We start from the raw sequence: 3854 nt of genomic DNA on the forward strand, positions 1-3854 counted from the left end.
TGACCAGAATCTAAATAAAGGGTTATTATGAAGATACATCTGAAGTAAAAATAAAAACAACTTGAGGCACCTGTAAGTCACATCAACGTCGTCCAAGAGCGTTTAGTTTGGAAAGGGCATATCTATCAACTAGTCACGGTTTGTGTGGCCTACCTTGCTTGTCTCTTAAGCTTTTGGAAGCTTGTGTGTATGAGATCAGGAACTGAATACATCGGTCCTGCATGCATACAAAATGATGTGAGCTGATCTATTATTGAGGTAAGTGTCGATAGAATAGCAAGTTGAATCTACGAGGGAGTAGAGTATCATGAAGGATATGATCTGTTAAATTCCTTTTTATTTAATGTGGGAGTAGTGATTTCACATGGAAGGATAAAAGTAAACTGAGTGAATTGGTGGCAAAGCAGAGAACGAACTAAACAACGTAGGAAAAGAAAAAGACAAACATTCGTTACAATACTTAATTTCCTTTTTTTTGAACTGTGGCACGGAAACCAACATCCAGAAGCTTTGAAAAATTATACCAACATAGAGATGCCTAGACTAATAATGAATTGGGGGACTTCTGAAACGCCTATTCGAATGTTGATCGGTTCAATAATCGAAATTTAGACAAGAAGACAGGGAATATCCATTCGCTGTAGATTCATCTGCATAACGACATAGAGATGTTCGCTTCTACGGAATTTAGGAAATAAAGAGAATGAATGATGGACCAATCATTCAATGAACTTCCAAGCGTTGGGATTATGTCAAACAGATGATTGCTCGTATTGTGACAACACCTTGATTGTTTTGAAGAGCATAAATACTCGACATAAGGACGCCTGTTATGTTCTGGTCGAGAAGATTTTAGAATTTTGTCATCGAATGGAGCCCGGCTGATCTGCAGAGATTCGTTGACAGATAAAAATTACGAGGTTGATCTGTAGGGCTTTTTTGACTTTAAAGGAAAATATACGTGTAATTACTTATGCATGGATTTGGCGAGGAGTTGAAGTGTGGAAACTTACTGTAGACCAAGAGTACAGTCTCAAAGGTAATTTTTCTTGGATGATCAGTTTCCATCTTCTTATGGATATCTGACAATTTGAAGTGCTGGTTTTATGTGGCTGTTAGAAATTTATCAACCTCTTACTGAAGTAATTCACTTCTATAATTCACGCGAATGTTTCTGATTCGCCTTTGAGTTTGGCCCCGACCGAATTAATCATCGATAAATAATAAGCATAAACTTTTGGCGAATCATGGTGCGCTGACATTCCCCGAAATCAAAATCCTTTCTCTTCGTTCACGGCCGGAAAGTCGAGCAGAATATTTTTTAGTCGAGGCGCTGGCGACAGCAAAGTGAGAGCTATCCATATAACCCGGCTGATCAGATCGACGCCTTTCGGGTCATATCAAGAAATGATTTTTTTTCTCAAGAATGTCAAATTTCTTGTGGCCTGATGGCAACCCGTGAACAGTAGCCGATTATTTTATATCATAGCACACGCGATGGACTGACTATTCGGCAGTTGTCATATTTGGCAACGGATGGACTCACCTTCCCGTACGATTAGAATAATGAAGGAAATGCCAAGAATGAGATCATAATGATGTTGAATCTGTGGTTTTCAAAGGGTGCTCCTTCCAACTTTGAAACTTGGGCCCGGCGAGAAGATGAACGAGTCTGTGAAAAAAAAAGAAAAAATGGAAAAGAGAATGAGTAATGACATTCAGACAGGACCCACGCGCCGTCCATTTAATTGTCTGGTGAGATATCAAATTTGTTCGAAACGAGCGGCGCTTTGCGCGTCTCTGGTCAACGTACTAATCCGGAATTCTGAGTGGGCACTTCTCCCTTTTGCTTAATCCAGCGGGGGAGATTTGGTCACTGGTATTCTATACCATTCGTTCAAAACCCAAGTTACAAGGCTGACGCAGACATTGAAACACAACTTCTTAACAAGGAGGGAGGCAAACAACTAGAGAGGCAATGTCAAGAAGGCCACTCGTTTCCCATCTTTAGACGTGTAAGGGAGGGGCATGCCGATCGTTCGGTCCTGATCCTGGGTAGTCGTTCAGGTTTTGCAAGTCCATACGCCTCTGCAAAGAAAAACAGTGTCCTTGAGACAATCTCCATCTTCATCTTTGTATATGAAAATCAGAATATTTTGACTGCGATTTATATGAACAAAGATTTCGAGAAAGAGAGAAATAGGAAGTAGCGAGAAAGAGAGATTACCGCCACTACAGACTCAGAGATTTCCTCAGGTTGCCCGTGCCTCATGTTCTTGAACTCCTGGGCGCACGGCGGAAACCGTCCTACAAGATATGGCAGAAGACTTATAGAGAGAGAGAGAGAGAGAGAGAGAGAGAGAGAGAGAGAGAGAGAGCGAGAGAGACATAGAGGGAGAGGGAGAGAGAGAGAGCTAGAGGGACATAGAGGGAGAGGGAGGGAGAGAGCTAGAGAGACAGAGGGAGAGGGAGAGGGCTAGAGAGACATAGATGGAGAGGGAGAGAGAGAGCTAGAGGGATATAGAGGGAGAGGAGGGAGAGAGCTTGAGAGACATAAAGGGAGAGGGAAAGAGAGGGCTAGAGAGACATAGAGGGAGAGGGAGAGAGAGAGCTAGAGAGACATAGAGGGAGAGAGAAAGCTAGAGAGATATAGAGAGAGTTATAGAGACATAGAGGGACATAGAGAGCTATAGAGACATAGAGGGAAATAGAGAGCTAGAGAGACATAGAGAGAGAGGGAGAGAGAGCTAAAGAGACATAGAGGGATAGAGAGAGCTACAGAGACATAGAGGGGGAGAGAGAGCTACAGAGACATAGAGGGAGAGAGAGAGCTAGAGAGACATAGAGAGAGGAGAGAGAGCTATAGAGACATGGAGGGAGAGAGAGAGATATAGACACATTGAGGGAGAGAGAGCGAGAGCGAGAGAGAGATAGAGAGGAGAGAGGAGAGAGAGAGAGAGAGAGAGAGAGAGAGAGAGAGAGGAGAGAGAGAGAGCGAGAGAGAGAGAGAGAGGAGAGAGAGAGAGAGAGAGAGAGATAGAGAGGAGAGAGAGAGAGAGCGAGAGAGAGATAGAGAGGAGAGAGAGAGAGAGAGAGAAAGAGAGAGAGAGAGAGAGAGAGAGAGAGAGAGAGAGAGAGAGAGAGAGAGAGAGAGAGAGAGAGAGAGAGAGAGAGGATTACTCGAAGCAAAAGCTGCAACCACTAGGAGAAGAAAGACCAACCCAAGGAGGGCTTGACGGAGGAGAATTCTTGTCGCTGAACCCATCGCATGGAAGATACACAGAGATGAGGGCTTCCCAAACAGGTCGTCCTATAAATACGAGCAGGACAAGCTCTGTCTGAAATGGATTTGAAGGGGTGCAAATGTGCAAATCAGCGCACAAAATAATAACCTATGCAAATATCAAGGCGATGATAGAGCCACGTGAAGCTCTACGTCTACTTGCCCTAATTATTAAAAAACTAAGTCTGAATGACGCCAAATCATCCGGGTCCACACATTTCTAATAGAACCGCGGATCCATTCTAGCAGCTTCGTGCCAGGAAGTCGTCGGTGTTCCCTTCCGTAGAGCTGCCATTGTAGGCTTTTCAACTGCTCTTGGACATTTCACTTTGGTTGCATTAATGCCTCCTGTCAGTTTGGCCTGGCCTAACCAATGCCTGCTTAAAAACAGATAATGACAATACGACAATCATGGAATAACAACATACACACACACATACATACACACATACATACACACATACATACATACATACATACATACATACATACATACATACATACATACATACATACATACATACATACATACATACATACATACATACATACATACATACATACATACATA

At 43.0% G+C, this 3854-nt stretch overlaps 1 long non-coding RNA gene across 5 annotated transcripts; it reads right to left on the minus strand.

Annotated features, from left to right (window-relative positions):
• Positions 1-202: 202 nt before the first annotated feature.
• LOC144715743 (uncharacterized) lies at positions 203-3366 on the minus strand. 5 transcript variants are annotated; one of them, XR_013584728.1, is made up of 5 exons: positions 3181-3364; positions 2228-2307; positions 1014-2088; positions 786-886; positions 203-217 (listed from the first exon to the last, which is right to left on the minus strand). It is a non-coding gene; the product is annotated as an uncharacterized LOC144715743 (long non-coding RNA). The 5 variants fall into 5 exon arrangements; XR_013584727.1 differs by having other exon boundaries at positions 786-2088; positions 3181-3366; XR_013584730.1 differs by lacking the exon at positions 786-886 and having other exon boundaries at positions 3181-3362.
• Between the last annotated feature and the right edge of the window lie 488 nt (positions 3367-3854).

The sequence above is a fragment of the Wolffia australiana genome, chromosome 19 (genome assembly GCF_029677425.1).
Source record: "Wolffia australiana isolate 7733 chromosome 19, ASM2967742v1".
NCBI classification, from domain to species: domain Eukaryota; kingdom Viridiplantae; phylum Streptophyta; class Magnoliopsida; order Alismatales; family Araceae; genus Wolffia; species Wolffia australiana.